The 20066-nt window shown below is 40.0% G+C and overlaps 2 pseudogenes; one reads left to right on the top strand and one right to left on the bottom strand.

Moving 5' to 3' along the window:
* Positions 1-931: 931 nt before the first annotated feature.
* On the top strand, positions 932-2365 carry LOC102964577 (annotated as a pseudogene).
* Positions 2366-4807: 2442 nt separating this feature from the next.
* LOC122238290 lies at positions 4808-4914 on the bottom strand (annotated as a pseudogene).
* Between the last annotated feature and the right edge of the window lie 15152 nt (positions 4915-20066).

Genomic DNA, 20066 nt, shown 5'->3' with positions numbered 1-20066 from the left:
GTGCCCTCTGGCACTGGAGATTTCACGTTGTTACCTCCTACCTACCACCCTGGGTGATGAAATAGCATTTCTGTTTTGTTTTTCGCCAACCCCAGAAAAAGGAAAGCTTGCACAGGATTAAAAAAGCCTTAAAGTTGAAAAAGATGGGGGGGGGGGGGCGCCTGGGTGGCTCAGTCGGATAAGCATCTGATTCTATGTTTCGGCTCAGGTCACGGTCTCATGTTTCATGAGTTCAAGCCCCACGTTGGGCTCCACGCTGACAGTGCAGAGCCTGCTTGGGATCGTCTCTCTCCCTCTCTCTCTGCCCCTCCCCTGCTCACTCTCTCTGTCCCTCTCAAAAATGAATAAATAAACTTAAAAAAAAAAGTTGAAAGAGATGGGAGATAAAATTAAAGCTTTGGTTTGATGATACTAGTCAAAAGTCTCCCCAGAAGTTCTTTTTTTTTTTTTAATCACTTAACTGAAGGCAGGCGATGGTTGTTATTTTACTCGTCTCTTCCTCAGAGAACAAGTTAGGGAAACCCAGTTCCCCTGTTAGAAGACTTCATGTAATGGGGCGCCTGGGTGGCTCAGTCGGTTGAATGTCCTACTTGGGCTCAGCTCATGATCTCACGGTTCGTGAGTTTGAGCCCCACATCGGGCTCATGCCTCTCGGCACAGAGCCCGCTTCAGATCCTTTGTCCCTCTTCCGCTCTTGCTCTCTCTCTCTCTCAAAAATAAACATTTAAAAAAATTCTATATAAAAAAAAGAAGGCTTCATGTAGAAATGTGGGGATCCTAAGAATCCTGAGAAAGTGATTCCCGTGGTGGTCGAGGCATTCTACAGCATTTCACTCAAGAAGCAGAGACCTGGTGTGACCCGTGTGTGAGAGTGAGCTTCAGCAATTCTGTAAAAATACTTTATGCTGCCACAGACATCTGAAATTGTAAAATGGCAGCCCATGAAGCCTCCCATCGCCACGAGCAGGCAGCACAGAACGGCTTGCTGCCCCTCCAGAGCCCTGCTGCAGAGCCCCCTGATCAGAAACCATTGCTTCCAATCTCCATAACTCAGAAACCTCAAGTGGCACCAGAAACATGAAAGGATGCCATCAGGATTAAAAAAGAAACACCCCAAAGTTCATTCGTGTGCACTAACTGCAGTAAAGCTTTCAGGGACAGCTATCATCTGAGGCACCATGAGTCCTGCCACACAGAGATCAAGCTGGTGTCCCGGTCAAAGAAAACTCCCACTACGGTGGTTCCCCTCATCTCCACCATCGCTGGGGACAGCAGCAGAACTTCGTTGGTCTCTACCATTGCTGGCATCCTATCAACAGTCACTGTGTCTTCCTCGGGCACCAACCCCAGCGGCAGTGCCAGGAGCACAGCTATGGCCGTGGCCCCGGCCGTCAAGAAACCCAGTAAGCCTGTCAAGAACCATGCCTGCCAGATGTGTGGGAAGGCCTTCCGGGATGTGTACCACCTCAACTGGCACAGGCTCTCCCATTCGGACCAAAAGCCCTTCGAGTGCCCTGTTTGCAATCAGCGCTTCAAGAGAAAGGGCCGATGACTTCTCATGTGAGGTCTCACGAAGGAGGCAGCACCAAACCCCATACTGGCAGTGTCTGTGGGAAAGGCTTCTCGAGACGTGCCCTGTTGCCTTGGCCACCAAAGACAGACTGCGGACACGCACGGGGCGCCACGAAGGCAAGGTACGGTGTAACGTCTGTGGGAAGCTTCTGAGTGCAGCATACATCACCAGCCACTTAAAGACACACGGGCAGAGTCAAGGTATCAGCTGTAATACATGTGAAGAAGGCGTCAGTAGAACATGCATGCATGAGTGGAGACCGGCAGCCAGAAGCAGCAGCAGCGGCAACAACAACATGTGATAGATGACCGGGGAAGCAGGTGGGGACACTGAAACTGGGGGAAGAAGCTGTCAAAGCAAGCAAGCAAGAAGCTGCCAACCCGTGCCAGACCTCCGTGGCTGCTATGACACCTGTGACTCTCACTGCTCCATTCAATGTAATGTCCTGCGTGTCACCTGGGGCGATGTCAAACCCAATCACAGTGGCAGCAGCAACGAGCATGAAGCATCCAGTAAATGTTTCAAGTGCAGTTACCATAACCAGCCCAACGAACAGAGGGCACCCTGTAACTATAACCAGCCCATTATCCATGACCTCTCCTTTAACATTCACTACCCCAGTCAACCTTCTCCTCTGTCACTGCTCCAGTGAATATAGCCCACCCTGTCACGATCATGTCTCCAGTGAACCTGCCAACACCTGTGACATTAGCTGGCCCTCTCAATATAGCAGTGAGGCCCGTAGAGGGCATGCCTTTCTTACCCCAAGCCTTACCCACATCACCACCTTGATAGACAGCATTATAAAATTTAAAAAAAGGGGTTAAAGTAAATATTTCCCAGCAACTTACTTTTAATTTATTAAAGCAAAGAGTAAACTATGGGGACACCTGGGTGGCTCAGTCGGTTAAGCAGCTGACTTCAGCTCAGGTCACAATCTCACGGTTCCTGAGTTCAAACTCTGTGTTGGGCTCTGTGCCGACAGCTCAGAGCCTGGAGCCTGCTTTGGATTCTGTGTCTCTCGCTCTCTGCCCCTCCCCTGCTTGTGCTCTGTCTCTCTCTCTCAAAAATAAATAAACATTAAAAAATTTTAAAAAAGTAAACCATGAAATGGGGATATTTCATTACATTAGTTAATAATAGTGTAGTAGCATTTTTCTCCAATTTGGCTGGGATTATTCAAAGCAGGGTGTATATGTAATTTATCACTGGACCACTTTAGTTTAATCAGAAATTCCTTTTAGCTGACAGCATTGCTTAAACAGGATAGTAGCTGGCAAGATGAAATGCCAGAATTAAAACCAATCATAAAAAAGCAAAACCCATTTCAAAATAAAAAAACAGCATTACTGTTTCTAATCCCAAGAAATCATTTTATTCTTTTTTTTTTTTTTTTTTTTTTTTTTTTTTTTTTTTTAAATTTTTTTTCAACGTTTTTTATTTATTTTTGGGACAGAGAGAGACAGAGCATGAACGGGGGAGGGGCAGAGAGAGAGGGAGACACAGAATCCGAAACAGGCTCCAGGCTCCGAGCCATCAGCCCAGAGCCTGACGCGGGGCTCGAACTCACAGACCGCGAGATCGTGACCTGGCTGAAGTCGGACGCTTAACCGACTGCGCCACCCAGGCGCCCCGAAATCATTTTATTCTAAACACTAGCAGAACTCTTCTCCCCATGCAAGGTGGATGGCTGGATGGCTGATTTTAACCTGAAGTCCTAAATCCACAAATTTAGAATTTGTGAGAGCTACTATAGAATTGTCTGTGCTTACTGTTTTTATGGGTAAATACATGCATTGTCATAATAAAATGCATTTCGGAGAATATGCATTTTACCTTTGAGAATATGTTAATTTCAGGCAGCATTCTTTATGGGAAAGGTGATAGCAGCTCTGATATGCAAAGCGTATAATAATTTATGATTCTACTTTCAACATATAATAGAGATCGTGACCTGATATTTGGAGATGTAAATATCACTCAGCATATTAATCCTGATAGAACATAGCATTGTAGTTGACTTAAAAAAAAACAACAACAACCAAAATATACAAATTTTGTTTTGGTAAGAAAAGGCCTCAACTGACAGTGGAAAAGTCAAGTGTGTGAACAGGCAGACCCCTAACAAACAGAGGCCATGGGACTCTTATTCAGGGGCCAAGAAGTACTTTAGAACAGCCAAAATATATTGCTTTAAATTGGAAGATGCTGGAGGCACTGGGATGTGATATGCCCCTCCTCTCTCTTTCCCAATCAGAACCTGTTGATGCTATGATAGGGAAAGATGTGTTAGTTGCTCACTGCAGTTTATGTCTTATATTAAATTGTATGCAGTTTGTATTCTAACCACCAGCTAGGACTAGGTAGTATGCCCCTTCAGAACAAGCAGAGTGTATCTTTTTTTTTTAAATTTCTCCTTCCATTTCTTAATCAAGTATTGTGCAGATTTGTTCCACTTTGTAAACATGAACATCACTTTTTTTTTCTTTGAAAAAACACTTGTATCAGCTTGGTGGTGTTTTCAGGGAGGCATTTTAGTATATGTGCTGCCGAAGCGAGCACATTCAGGGAGGCATTTATCTGTACTCCCTGTAGGAACCCAGGAATGATTCTGCATGTTAAGACATGTGCTTCTTATTTCTTAGCAGGATGCTTTATCTCTGTATGTAAAGTAGAAACCAAAAGTTAGGGAAACAGATACTCTTTACACCATTAAGCCACACATTAATGTTTTTAAAGCATTGTGTTAAAAAAAAAGTTCCTAAAACCAAGATGCTGTGATTTTTTTTAAGTTACAATATGTTTTTGGGGTTCCCCCCCCCTTTTTAATCTTGCAGTTAAAGGAAATGAAATTTAGTTGTATTAATCTTGCAGAATGTTGGCAGGACTGACTATCAAATTGGATGACTTCAGTTTATACCCCACTGTGTCAGTTCAAGCATCAAACACCTTACATCTGAGGCAGACTTCCTACATCATGGACAGATATCTGTGTGTCATTATACAAAACAGTTTGAGGGGGTTGAACTACATAGTAAAAAATAAAATAGTACTTAGTGTAAAATAACTTTATAAATTATCTTTTGTACTTTAGGACATTTAGGACAACTTCTGTACATATAAAAACTTAGGAACATTCTGTTTAGCAGGAAGGCAACACATTCCTACACTTTTAATGTATATGTTTTGTTATAATGTCCATGTAAACATGCCCTCTGTTTGTGCCTTTTAATTAGTGTGTCTCAATAAACAAAATGTAGAGAAAAAATAGTTGCAACATTTTATTAAACCTGTAAGAACAGATACTACACTTGATCTAAGCCAAAAGGCCGAGAAGCAGTAGTTGTGGCATTTAAAAGAGGTTGGTTAATGCAAACTCAAATCATTTCAAGGAAAACCATGCTTTTTTTTTTACCTCTTTATTTGCATTTTTATATATCTATTTTTCCCATAAAAAGGATCATAACCAAAAAAAAAGGATCATAAAAAGAATATAGAAAGCAATGATTGCAATTATGATGAGGGCCAAATTTTGAATAAATATGCCTGAAAATAAATGAGTATCATAAAGGAAGATATAAGTTTATCTTTTTAAAAAAAGTTTATTTTGAGAGAGAGAGAGAGAGAGAGAAAGAGAGAGAGAGAGGGAGAGAGAATGATCAGGGGAAGGGCAAGAGAGGAGAGAGAGAGAATCCCAAGCAGGCTCACTCTGTCAACGTGGAGCCCGATGTGGGGCTCAAACTCACGAACTGTAAGATCATGACCTGAGCTAAAACCAAGAGTCAGATGCTTAACTGCTTAACAGGTACCCCAAGATAATATAAATTATCTTAACAGCCTATCACCAATTATAGTTTCTTCAAAGGAAATTGAGTATGTATGGCCATGGATATGCTCCACTCAGGTCTTCCAGGGAACCTACTGGGGGACACAGTTGGCTGAAAACCTTCACCTGCAGCTTCTATGAGAGCTGTGGCCACTCTCCCCCATCCTGGCTGCTCCCAGTCAGTGCACATGATGGAGGTACTAATGAAGGCCCATCCTTATGAGAAACCACATTCCTTTAGCAGGGGACTTGCTCAAAGAGTCTCCATCAGCCTGGCGGAGATTTTTTTAGCTTGCCTTGTAGTCTGAGACTCCTCTACAACTCTCCTTCCTTCCCTTTATCCTTTTCCAGGTGTCAGACATGCATGACATTGTGAAGCCTCTCCCTCCTTACTCACCTGTCTTTCCCCTATCATTCACAGATATTTTCCCCAATATGGCTCTTGAACATCTAACCTTGTCTTTGTGTCTACTTCTCAGGATCCAAATGGACAGAGTGCTTGCCTTCTCATGTCACCCACGAAGGTCTTCCTGAGCCATAAAGATCCCATTTTCAATTTGTGGCAATGTTTTTTATTTTATTAAAAAAATGTTAATTTATTTATTTTGAGAGAGAGAGAAAGAGAGCATGCATGCACACACAAATGTGTGCAAGGGATGGGGGCAGAAAGAGAGAGGAAAGAGAGAATCCCAAGCAGTCTCCAAGCTATCAATGCAGAGCCCAACGTGGGGCTCAATCCATGAACCACGAAATTATGACCTGAGCCAATCAAGAGTTGGACACTTAACCAACTGAGCCACCCAAGCACCCCAATCTTTTTTTTTAAGTTATTTATTTATTTATTTTGAGAGAGAGACAGCGGGAGTGGAGGAGGGTCAGAGGGAGAGATAGAATCCCAAGCAGGCTCTGCACTGTCAGCACAGAGCCTGATGCGGGGCTCGAACTCACGAACTGTGAGATCATGACCTGAGCTGAGATCAAGAGTTGGTCGTTTATCCAGTCGAGTCACTGGGGTGCCCCAGGCACCCCAATCTTTTTTATTTTAATATTCCTATCAGTGATCCAATGTAAATATTCATGTTGACCATTACAGGTCAAAACAAAGTCATTCTTTTTGTCCCCAGCTTTACTGAAGTATAATCGAAAATATAATTGTATAAATTTAAGGTATATAATGTGATTTCATGTACATGTATATTGTAAAATGATTACCACAATAAAGTTAATTAACACATCCGCAACCTCACATATTTGACTTTTTGTATGTGTGTGTGGTGAGAAAATTTAAGATCTTCTCTCTTAGCAAATCTCAAGTATTCAATACAGTATTGTTAACTATAGTCATGATGTCATACATGAGATTCCCAGAACTTATTCATCTTATAACTGTGAAAGTTTGTACCCTTTGACTGACATCACCCCATTTTCCCCACTGCCCAGGCCCAGCAACCACCATTCTATTTTCTGTTTCTATGAGCTCAACGTTTCTAGGTGCTCCAAAAAGTGAGATCAGATGGCATTTATCTTTCTCTGTCTGACTTATTTCGCTTAGCATAATGCCCTCAAGATTAATCCATATTGCTGCAAATGGTGGAACTTCATTTGCTTTTTTATGGCTGAATAATATTCCATTCTGAATATACACTAAATTTTCTTTTCTTTGTTTAAAAATTTTTAATGTTTATTTATTTTTGAGAGGTGGGGAGGGGCAGAAGAGAGAGACCCAAAGCAGGCTCCAGGCTCTGAGCTGTCAGCGCAGAGCTCGACCCGGGGCTCAAACCCATGAACTGTGAGATCATGACCTGAACTGAAGTCAGACGCTTAACGGGCTGAGCCACTCAGGCACCCCCTACACTAAATTTTCTTTAGATAAAGTCACTACATAGAATACAGTACAATATGGAAATGGAATTATAAAATATCTAAACAATGTATCAGAAAAAAGTTTTAATCACACGCAAGTATAGACTGTTATTAGCTTACAATATATTGTTGAATTTTATTGGTAGGCTCAAAGAATTTTGCCATAATTATGCTATTTTCTATGACTGTTTCCCAAATTTTCAAAATGGTCTGTGCTTACAGTGCTAGTTTGTTAGGGCCTGCCAGAACAAAATACTAGACTTGGTGGCTTAAACACAGAAATATATTTCCTCACAATTCTGGAGGCTGGAAGTCTAAGATCAAGGTGTTGGTAAGATTGGTTTCATCTGAGGCCTCTCTCCTTGGTTTGCAGATGGCCACCCTCTCCCTGTGTCTTCACCTGGTCCTTCCTCTGTGTGTGTCTGCATTTAAATTTCCTTTTCATATTAGATTAAGGTCTATCCTGACGACCCCATTTAACCTTAATTACCTCTTTAAATTCCCTATTTCAAAATATAGTCACATTTTGAGATACTGGAGCTTAGGACTTTAACACATGAATTTGGGGGACAAAATTCAACCCATAACACTCACATGGATAGGTAAAATACACTCATCCTGTGTGTTTCTCATTTACTCTCACTATTGATACGTAATGCTTTTGTTACCAGATGTGTGGATTTTCCACATATCAGGCAATTCTCTGAAACCAGCCAGATGTCCTACAATTTAATTCAGTTCTGATAGCATCTACCTGGAGTAATCGGTCAATTTCGGCTCTTAGCACAGTGGCAGCTACCCTGTCCCATTCCCAGCCCCATAGTAGCCAGATAGACATATGTTCCTGGAGCAGCTTACACACAGCTTGCAGGAGCTAGGAGGGAAAAAAGATATTCGATGCAAATAGTTACCAAAAGAGAGCAGGGGTGGCTGTGTAAATACCAGACAAAATAGACTTTAAATCAAAAAAGTTTACAACAGTCAAGGAAGAATCCCATATATGAATTGAAATTCAACACAGCAGGAAGATATAACAATTATAAATGTTTACATACCCAATGACAGACCAGCAAAACACAAGAAGCAAAAACGGATAGAGTTGAATTTTTTAATTCAAGAAATAAACTGCCGAAAAATCGACAGTTCTACAATAATAGCTGGAGACTTCAACACCCTCTCACAATAATGGATGAAACAGCCAGACGAAAGATAAGTGAGGTAATAGAGGATTTAAACCACACAATAAACCAAGTAGATCCAGCAGACATGTACAGAACGCTTCACCCAGTAACTACAGTGTGCACATTCTGCTCAGGTGCACACGGGACATTTTCCAGGAAAGACCATGTGTTAGGCCACACTTAAAAATCAAGAGATTTAAAAAGGTAAGTACCAAAGTATCTTCTCCAACCACAGTGGGATGCAGTTAGAGACATTCATAACAGAAGGAAAAGTCGAAAATTCACAAAATTATGGAAATTAAACAGCATGCTTTTATTTTTTTTTAATTTTTTTTTAACGTTTATTTATTTTTGAGACAGGGAGAGACAGAGCATGAACAGGGGAGGGGCAGAGAGAGAGGGAGACACAGAATCTGAAACAGGCTCCAGGCTCTTAGCAGTCAGCACAGAGCCTGACGCGGGGCTCGAACTCACGGACCGCGAGATCATGACCTGAGCCGAAGTCGGACGCGTAACCGACCGAGCCACCCAGGCGCCCCAAACAGCATGCTTTTAAACAATCAATGAATCAGAGAAAGATATCACCAGGGAAATTAGAAAATACTTAGAGATGACAATGAAAACATGGGGCTGCCTGGATGGCTCTGTCAGTTAAGTGTCTGACTCTTGATTTTGGCTCAGGTCATGGTCTCACAGGTTCGTGGGATGAAGCCCTGTGTCAGGCTGTGTGCTGGCTGTGGGGATCCTGCTTGGGATTCTCTCTCCCTCTCTCTCTGCCCCTCCCCCCCCACCAAATAAACATTTAAAAAAAAATGAGGGGCGACTGGGTGGTTCAGTGTGACTTCAGCTCAGATCATAATCTCGTGGTTTGAACCCCACATCGGGCTCTGTTCTGACAGCTCAGAGTCTGGATCCTGCTTCAGATTCTGTGTCTCCCTCTCTCTCTGCCTCTCCCCTGCTCGTGCTCTGTCTCTCTCTGTCTCTCAAAAAATAAATCAGTGTTTAAAAAAAAGAAAATGAAAACATGACATAACATCGCTATGGGTCACATTGAAAATAGTGCTAAGGGGGAAATTTATAGCTATAAATACTTACATTCAAAGACAAGAAGGATCTGAAATCAACAACCTAATTCACAACTTAAAGAAGTAGAGGAAGAAGAACACACTAAACCCAAAGCTAGTAGAAAGAATGAAATAATAAAAACTAGAGCAATAAATGAAATAGAAAATAGAAAAACAATGGAGAAAAATCAATGAAAAAAGTTCGTTCTCTTCCTGGTCAAGGAGGCCCTTTTTCCCATGAGAAATTAAAAAAAAAAAAAATTTTTTTTTTTTTTTTAATTTTAGAGTGAGAGATAGCAAGAACATGAGTAGGAGAGAGGGAGTGAGGGAGAGATAGAGCAAATCCTAAGCAGTGTGGAGCCTGACATGGGCTCAATCCACTACCCTGGGATCATAACCCCAGGGTGAGAGTTGGACACTTCAATTAAGAGTTGAATGCTCAGGGGTGCCTGAGTGGCTCAGTAGGTTAAGCATCTGACTTCAGCTCAGGTTGTGATCACGGTTTGTGAGTTCAAGCCCTGTGTTGGGCTCCGTGCTGACAGCTTGGAGCCTGCTTCCGATTCTGTCTCTCCCTCTCTCTCTCTCTGCCCCTGCTGCACCTGTGCTCTCTCCATCTCTAATAAATAAATAAAACTTAAAAAAAAAAAGAGTTGAATGCTCAAATAAAAAAAGTAAAAAAAAAAAAAAAAAGTTTGACGCTCAACCAACTGAGCCACCCAGGCGCCCCTCTCATGAGAAATTTTATGACCTATTTTTTGGTAGAAAGAGTAGGTTCAAGTGCTCTTTCTGCCTCTGCTGTTTTTCAGATGTCTTCAGCTCAAAATAATCAATATGCTAAAGCAGTATATTTTGGGTTGGCATGTTCTAAAGCACTTCTCCTTATTTATTTTGTGCAGATTTACTAAACATTCTCCTTGGTTGCAGGCATCAAATAATACAAGTATTAAAGGGAACTTCAGAGATTATTTAGTCCCTTCTCATTTTATTGATGCAGAAACTAAAAGCCCAGAGCAATTAATCAAATCATCCAAATTCATAAATAGTTATTTTCTACAAACTATTTTATATGGTTAATATTTATTTAGATTCATTCTCTTTTTAGCTTTATTGGAGTATAATTGACAGAAAGATATTGTATATATTTAAGGTATGTAACTTGATGTTTTGATATCTGTACACTTTGTGAAATGATCACCACAATCAGGCTGGTTAACATGTCCATCACCCCGCATAGTTACCTTTTTCGTGTGTGTGGTGAGAATAGTTAGGATTTACCTTCTTAGCAAATTTTGAAGTATACAATACAGCATTATTAACTATAGTCACTGTGCTGTATGTTAGATCCACAGACCTTACTCAGCTTGAATAACTATAAGTTTGTATTCTTTGATCAACATCTCCCCATCTTCTCCACTCCCTAACCCCTGTCTATCACCATTGTACTCTGTGTCTCTATGATTATGGTTATTTAGATCATGAAGTATTTGTCTTTCTATGTCTGGCTTATCTCACTTGCCATGGTGTTTTTCAGTTTCGTCCATGTTGTCACAAATGGCAGGATTACCTCCTTTTTAAAAAGGTGAATAATATTCCTATACATTTCACATTTTCTTTATCCAATCACCCTTTGATGGATAATTAGGTTATTTCCATATCTTAACTATTAATTAATAATGCTGCAACGAACTGTAAATACTCATCTGGAGTAGAGTCGGAACCAGAACTTTGGGGTCCCGATTCCCAGTGCTATCTATACCCTTCTTACTAGACCAAAAAGAATGAAGAGGTGATTGAGAGAGAAGAGGTACCCTCACATATAAGGCCATTAGACTTTGGAAAATCCTCCGAGAATGCTAGGAAGGCTGGTAGGGCCCAGCTATTGTCATTTCTGAAAAATGCAGTTATGATAGCTGTCAGGGTTGTAAACCACTACTTTACAGAAGATTGTAAATGCTTTTATTACCAACTTTTAGAGATAAGGACATTGCTTACATCATAGGGTGGGCCCCTACTCCAGTATGACTGGTATTCTTGTAACAAGACCACCATGTAAAGAGACAGACGTGCATGCAGGGAGAACACCATGTGAACATGAGGGCAGAGATGTTGTGATGTGTCTACAAGCCAAGGAATGCCAGACTGCAGGCAAACCATAAGAAGCTAGGAGAGAGGAAAGAAGCAGATTCTTCCTCCCAGCCCTCAGAAATCCATTCCTGCCCTCCCGAGCGTGGACTTCAGCCTCCAGGACTGTGAGACAATGACTTTCTGTGAAGTCACCCAGTTTGTGGTACTTTGTTAAGGCAGCTGAAGCAAATTAATGCATTTCCTAAAATAGCAGATTGCTTTGTTGCTAAATCACTGTCTGATCCACCTAATCTTCCACTGTCCTAAGCCTTTTCCCCACTCCCCACTAAAATCATGCTTTCTCTACTGAATTTTACTTTCTTATAGCTCTGTCTTTGTCTCTTTGGGCTGCTCCAACAAAAATATCATGAACTAGGTGGTCTATTCACAGCAAACACTTATTGTTCACAGTTCTGGAGGCTAGAAAAGTCCAAGATCATGGTGCTGGCATATTTGGTGTTTGATGAGGGTTTCTCATAGTAGCCTCAATGGCAGTTGACTTTCTGGGGTCTCTTTTACAAGGGCGCTAAGTCCAATCTTGAGGGCTTTGCCCTCCTGACTTAATTAGCATCCAAAGGCCCCACCTCTTACAACCATCACCTGGGGCTTAGGATTTTAAAATATGAATGGGGAAGGGGGAGACACAAGCATTCAGACCTTTCATTCCTTCTTTCTTTTCTACAAATCTGCATCTCGCCTGTTAGAGTTCCACTTTCTCCTTAAATCCTTCACCATTGTACAAAGTTATTTTTACTCCTATGGAATTTTTCTAACCAACATCAATTATTTTGTTAGAATGTGAGCTTCATATGAATAGAGATTTAGAGTCAAACCCACAAGTGGTGAGATCATGACCTGAGCCAAAATCAAGAGATGGCTGCTTAACCGACTGAGCCACCCAGGAGCCCCTGCTTCTTAATTTTTTTAACTTCTGGATATAGTAGGTGTTTCTTGGATTTTTTCCCCCTCAATATTATTCTAAATTCTTAGAAGACAGGAATCCTGGCCTTATACTTTCCTCATATTCATGAATTCACAACTCGTGAATATGTACTTTAAATCAGGCTCGTCAGTACCTGCCTTAATGGAATTTATAATCTAATGTGAGACAAAAACATTAAAGACATAATCTCTTATGTGATGACATAATTACATAATGCTGATAAACACTTTGTAGGAAAGATAGAAAGCTAGAAGCAAGGATAATTAAGGTACCTAACCCCCCCCTAGTGTTGGGATCAGGAAATGTCTGTTTAAGGACCTAAACACCGCCAGGGAGGAAAGGGTGGAAAAGAACACCAGGTGTGGAAGACAGGACTGAAACCTGAGGAAAGCGTTACCTCAGCTGAGAGAGAAAATTAGAATACATTTTGCAATCTTATTTTGAGTCAACTGTAAATAGACTCTTTAATTATACAAACGTAAAGCAAGTGCTTACGCTTTGTTTTTAGGAGAAACCTGAAAGGAAAATAGGAATAGAGATGTTTTGGACATTAAGTCTTAATCAATGCCATGTTTGGATTGTAAATAGTTGTACATGCTTTGTTGACCTTAAAGTTAAAACCTTTATTTTACCAGCAAAAATGGGTTTATTTGGGAATAGCAGAGGATTGAAATTTGGGGCAAACAAGCTACAGCAAAAACCATAGGCAAGTCCAACAAACAAAAGAGAGAAATGTTATTTTGTGGAGAAGAAGGAGGATGTTGCGAGGGGTGGTTCTGAATGAAAGTCCATTGGAGAAAAGCAAGAGTTCAGGATGATGATGGTTTCTCATCTGGATGAGTGGCTGGGGTAAGTTGATTTCTTATGTCGGAGATGCAATGTACATCTTTTCCTGTTGGGGCCTATAACTGATGATTCTCTTCTGTTGACGGTTCCTCTGTTGGGGGTCTATAGCTAATTAATTGGCAATTCTTGAGTTAATTGATGTTGAGTGTCACAGCATGAGAGCTCCCCCTTCTGGCCTCCTGACTCTATTTTAGTGAGGTTTCCTTTTGTTAATTTTCACAGCTTGAATTATTACTACACTGGGACTCAGTTGCTTCTGTGGTGGGAAATGTTTCTTGGCTTTATTTATGCCTACGGTTCCTGCTACATACAGCAAAGGAGGCTTATCCTTGGGGAGGCAGATGTGGGATTATTTAAGAATTGCTTGTAGAGCTCCAGAGCTCTTGCATTAGTGCAAAGAACCCAGGGTCCTTACCTCTACTAGAAGAGAGTAATGAGGAATAGGACTGGGCTTGGAAAACCCAATCTATGCTGGATTGTTGATATCTTATACATGGCTGTAAGACCAAATAAGCTAAAACACGCTGATGCTTGCTTTCAAAATGACTGCTCAAATAGCATAGTGGAAAATGTATTAGAAGGGGTAAAAGTGGATTCATTCTAGATTATTCTGTATTTATGAACCCTCTTACTTAATTTCTTCACATGCACTGGACAATTTTATTTTTCTTTAAACCTCTGAGATTATCACAATATCTGGCTTACAAATAGTATGTCCTCCATATTTACTTATTGAATGAATGGACTTTTTCATTAGGAGTTACTAAAAAAAGTCATTATATAGAGAATGGAGTAAGATATCCCTGGATCACCAGAATTTGGAAATAAGAACATCCATTGAGAATTAAAATAAGGTATACATTTATTATTTATACATTTATTGTTCATCACTTTTAATTTCTTTATTTCTTAAGGATTACTTATTTAAGAGGATGAATGCAACTATGCATAATGAGTCATTTGTAGCAAAAAAAAAAAAATCAGAAAAAACTGGCAAATGTGTTGTGGAAGAGATGTGGGAAACACCCATGAAAGTGACTAGAGTACATTTCCCAGAAGAACCACCAGAATGTGACTAACCCAAAAGGAACCATGACTTCACTGACCATCAAGAAACCCATTTAAAGAAGATGAGAGTCCGGGTAGAATTGGGCCATGGATGAAAGAACCCTCGACACTAACTACAACTCTCCTGCTCTCATTTCTTTTGCTTGTGAATTTTGCCTTTCATCCCTTTGACAGAGTGAAGGAGGAGGTACTATATTTTGAAGATGTTCTGGCTACTAGAAAAATATATACAGCACCATATATATGGTATTAAGCACCATGATTCATAACTCAGTCTCCTCTGAATTTGATTATTATGAATCGGCCACAAAAGCTTGACTAAACCAAGTTTTAGATCTTAAACCCAAGGGCTATTTTAGCTATCTCAAGTGGAGATGATTACACTAAGGTAGTTGTGAGTCCCCATTTTTGATATTCTGTTTCACCCTCTCTAATCCCAGAGGAATTTTATGGGAAGAACCTGCTTCCTCAGGGTAGTTCATTCCTAGGCAATCTTGCAAAATCTCTGCTGTGGAGTCATTTGCATTTGGCTTTAGGAGTGCTGGGGAGATTGAGTCATGGTATTTTCCAGGTAGGAGTCACCAAGAAAATGCCCCCAACATACTTTTGTAAAGGCAGGTCAATAGGAGAGTTTGAGGCTGAGACTTTAGTCAACAGTGAAGAAGCTGATGTTTTCCTTAATTCATTCAACACCAACGTGTGGATGAACCATCTGTTTTTTAAGGTCTTTAGAAACAGAGCCATAGGCTGGGATTTTCGTGGTTCCAAAGAAAGGACATTTCCTACAGATTTAAGTTCATCAGATTCAGAATCATATCACCATCTTCCTGGGATGCTCAAACCAGAGTATTCTCAGATCTCTAATGTGTTTGTATGCTCTAAGTTAAGAAATACTGAATTGAAAGAGTAGATGGTCACTACTTACTCACAGAAGACTTATGGATCCCCCAGACTATGTCTGTGTCCCTGTGGCTCCAGGAACCCCATTTTGAGAGGAACTGGAGGGATGATTGTCTTCACCTGACTTACTCATGGACAATGTTGGGTTAGCCAGTTTTCTTTGCATTGATGTTGAGGTCCTGCCCAAAACATTGTTAGTCATTTTCTAGTGAAAGCAATACCTGATAGCTTTAAAGTAAGTAAAACAAAAAAAGTTTTCATTTGTTAAAATAACAAAAAAGAATGGTGGAAATAATTGAAGCATAGAAATCACACTGGAATGTGCTTGGCATCATTACCTCATTTTAAGCTTTGCTCAACTAAACTCTGTTTTGATGACAAGAGTGGTTTTCCTCCAACTTCAGGGAGGAGACACCAGGAGGAGACAAAGAGAAATGGGTGAAGTATTATAAATAACAGGAGTGTGTTATAACAGTCATCATGATAGTTGAAGAGATTTCATTTTTAAGAGGTCAGAGTGCATTTGAAGCTACTAATTAGTCAGCAAATTATTTTCTTTTTAATTGTTGTCAGCTAGTTGCTTTCTGCTCAAAATGCAGAAGTGAACTTTAGCACTATATATTATAGGGCGGTGACAACAAGCCATTAATTAAAGGCAACTCTCATGATTTGAAAACGTTTTTAACTTATGAACTTGCAGAATGAAAGACTCTAGGACTAATCCTGGGATAAATTTGACTGTTCTTCTTAACTACTAATCTACTTATTTTTATTCCGCCCTAGAAAAGGGAAGGTATGCATCTAAATAATATTTAAAATACCAGTTTCTATTTATTACCACTTGTCCAAATATATAATTTAGAACTGCATTTGGTCTTTGAAAATTTTTATCTGTAAGTTCTTAATTTTCCCTGAAATGTGAATATTTTAAGGACAAAAGACAGAAAATCAATCTCCATGACAAGTTTTCCAGTCATGAATGAATTTCAGTCCCTGACTACGTCATCAGAGAACGGTAAATCATGAAATCATGCCTATACTCACCAAACCACCAAGACCTATGTACATGCAACTATGTATGTGCACGTGTGTGTGCAGATATGGTATAATACTTCACCGGAGAGATGAGGATTTTACTTACTCTCAGGTAAGTTCAGATGGCTAGATGTAGTATTAGCATCTCATCAAATTGTTGCTATTATCCAGAAATTTTGAATATAAAGTCAATTTTTAAAATCTGTTAAAGAAAAATAAACAAAATCTTTTAAAGGTTTTACTGGTTATTATAATAATGTCTTGATTCTTCCAAAATTGGGGAAATATTTTGGGAATATTGGTAAAAAAATTTTTTTTGAGAGAGAGACAGAGAGAGTGTGAGAAGGAGAGGGGCAGAGAGGGAAAGAGACAGAGAATCCCAAACAGGCTCCTCAAGGTCAGTGTGCAGAGCCCAGTGTGCAGCTCAAACTCATGAAACCGTGAGATCATGACCTGAGCTGAAATCAAGAGTCAGATGCTTAGCCGAATGAACCACCCAGGTGCCCCTGGAATATTGGTAAATTATGTAAATGTGGATATTACTGGGTATAAAGTGATTACAGCTGCCTGAGGAAGAAGATCTTCCCTAAGTGACCAGTTCCTTAATGGAAACTTTTGGCAAAATGTTTATTATCCCCCAATTTTATACTCCTTTGTCATCATCTCTCCCTAAATTTCTGGGGAAAGGAAGAGAGATGATGACAAAGGAGAATAAAATTGGAAGATAATAAAAATGTTGGCCAGATTCTAGAGTGGGGTCTTCTGTCTCTTGGGGACACAGGGCACTTGACCATCAAAGTCCTTCTCTAATCTTTTTCTTTTTTAATTAAAAAAATGTATTTTTAATGTTTATTTATTTTTGAGAGAGACACAGAGCACAAGTTGGGGAGGGGCAGAGAGAGAGGGAGACACAGAATCAAAAGCAGGCTCCAGGCTCTGAACAGTCAGTGCTGAGCCCGATGCGGGGCTTGAACCCACAAACAGCAAGATCATGACCTGAGCCGAAGTCAACACTTAACCAGCTGAGCCACCCAGGTGACCCCCTCCTTCTCTAATCTTGAACAAAGATCTCTAATCTTTGAACAACAACAACAGCAATAACAACAAAAATTTAAAAGAGGGAAGGAAATAACAAAAGAAGGAAAGAAAAAGAAAATAAAAAGAAAGTTATTTCTTCATGATATCCAGCTCTTAGGAGTACTGAAACTCTAAAGCTTTGCTAGCAATGGGGTAATAAAATTCCCTGTGGAAGAAATTCTGACTAACGGGGCTAACTGAGGTTTATCTACTTTCAAATTCAAATACCTACTGGAAGAGGCTGGGTAGGTAATGAAAATGAAGAAATAGGCTGAGGTTAAGAAAAATTTTGCTAACTCCCTAGGTACAAAGTACAAGTCATTGTTCTACTATAAGAAACACATCAATGGCATTCTATGACAAAAGACCATGAGAGGGATGAAGATGGAGAGGTTCTGCCTATAGGAAGCATGCTCAGTGTTGCCTGATTATAAGAGTCTAGAAATTTTAATTTTAGTGTGAATATTTTAATACGTGGATTATCAATTCAAATTTTCTAAAAAAGCATTGAATGGGTCTTATAAAGGCGCTGTAATTTCTGATGGCTAATTTACATAAAATCAATGAATAAATGGCTTGGGAAAAGGGGAGCTTGGACTTTTTAGGCAGAGACTTCCCTTCTCCCTATGTACATTCTCCTTGAAGCTACATTCTTGCCCTTTTGGGACATTCTGTTCAATTCAGCAAACGTGCATTAAGTATATCACTATATCATAACAGTTTTCCATGGCATGAAAAATTTTAACTGCTAGTTGTTGCTCCTACATTTGGAGACTAAACATAGTAGGTTCAGCTATCAGGTCCTATGATAGTGGTTCCCAATCAGATTGTAGATTATAATCTGTGGGGTCACATTCTAGATCCAAGAGTTAGTTTCTTAGCCCACCCACAAAAGAAAAAGTTGAGGGGCACCTGGGTGGCTCAGTCAGGTAAGTGTCCAGCTCTCGAGTTTGGCTCAGATCATGATCTCACAGTTCATGAGATGAAGCCCCAAGTCAGGCTCTGGGCTAACAGGGCAGATCCTGCTTAGGATTCTCTCTCTCCCTCTGTCCCTCTGCCCCTCTCTCTCATATGTGCTCTCCCTCTCTCTCAAAATAAATAAATAAACATTTAAAAAAGAAAAAAGAAAAGAAGTTGAGTATGTCAAAATCATCCTTGAAGAGTTCACTAGAAATTCTCCATCATGGAAACTGAGAGACTACCTCTTACCATGTCAGTTTTCCTTCCAATATTGGAATAGATTCATTGTTCCTTGGACTGAGCCCAGATGAAGAAATTGCTTGGCTTTTAGGGCTAAGCAGTTTGAAAAATGTGCATTCTAGTTTTGAACACTAGAATCATACCCAGCAAGGGAAATGTTCACACTTTGAGAGACCCTCATCCCCCATCCAGGAACTGACACCTTGAGAAGGAAAAGATTTATGCTCCCCATCTCAAAATGCTACCTGAGTGGAATGGCCATTATTTAATTTTTTTCTCTTTTCATTTTTTAGTCATATAATTTAATTCACATAAGTAAAAATGAGGCATGAGGTATTAGGCAACTCTGGCATAAATAATGTACCTCCATGCACTATTATTTTTTTGTTGGACAAATACTTATGTATACTTCAGTAGTTTGCAAAGCATAGCCCAGGGACTCCTGGAGGTCCTTGAGAGGCTGTCAGGGGTACATGAAGTCACAACTATTTTTATGGTAATAGTAAGGCATTAGTTTTCCTTTTTCCCCTTATTTTCACATAAGTGTGATAGATGGTTTTTAAATTTTTTTTTTTTTTTAATTTGAGTAGAGTTGACTCACAATGTTACATTAATTTCAGGTGTATAACATAGTGATTTGACAAGTCTATACATTATGCTGTGGCTTCCCACAAGTGTAACTATCATCTGTCACCACACAAGGCTATTACAATATCATTGACTATATTCCTATGCCATGCCTTTTATTCCCACGACTTACTCATTCAGAATCTTAAGGATGAGTTTCTGGAGTAGTTTTTCTAATCTGATTAGATTTAAATGCACCAATGCCTCTATTTTCAAGGATAAAGAGGACACTGGTGGTCCACCTCAAGATACGGTAGGAGACATGCAAAATATGGCCATGGGATATTCCTAATCAATATTAATAGAAGGCAAGATTTTGGGTGACCCTATATTTACTATTTTCGATCATTTTAGTTAAACTAAGGAATATTATGAGGTTGGTATTCGTTCCTAACTATACTTGAGTAGTAGGGAAAGTAAAGGGTGAGCTTAGGGTTTCAAATTCTTGGGTGGCACTCCAAATAGATGACCTGACAGCTTCTTTTGTATGTGCCCTGAAAGGAACCCTAACCTTCTGACCCATGGGCCAATATGTCTGAAAAGCAAACCTAGAGCCTCATTCTGTGAGTGACTGAATTGCAACATGAAAGCTATGGCATTGATTGGGAATAAACAGGATCCTGAAAACTGACAAGTGGATATATGGGCATATTTGACAAAGCCAGGAGACATTGAGCCCTTAAATTCTGCTGAGTCATCTTTGCCAGAGGAAGCAGTTTTCTACCTCTGCCTGAAGAAC

This window comes from Panthera tigris, chromosome B1 (genome assembly GCF_018350195.1).
Source record: "Panthera tigris isolate Pti1 chromosome B1, P.tigris_Pti1_mat1.1, whole genome shotgun sequence".
Taxonomy (NCBI): Eukaryota; Metazoa; Chordata; class Mammalia; order Carnivora; family Felidae; genus Panthera; species Panthera tigris.
Note: the sequence above shows the minus strand (reverse complement) of the source record. Positions and strands in the feature narration are given on the sequence as shown.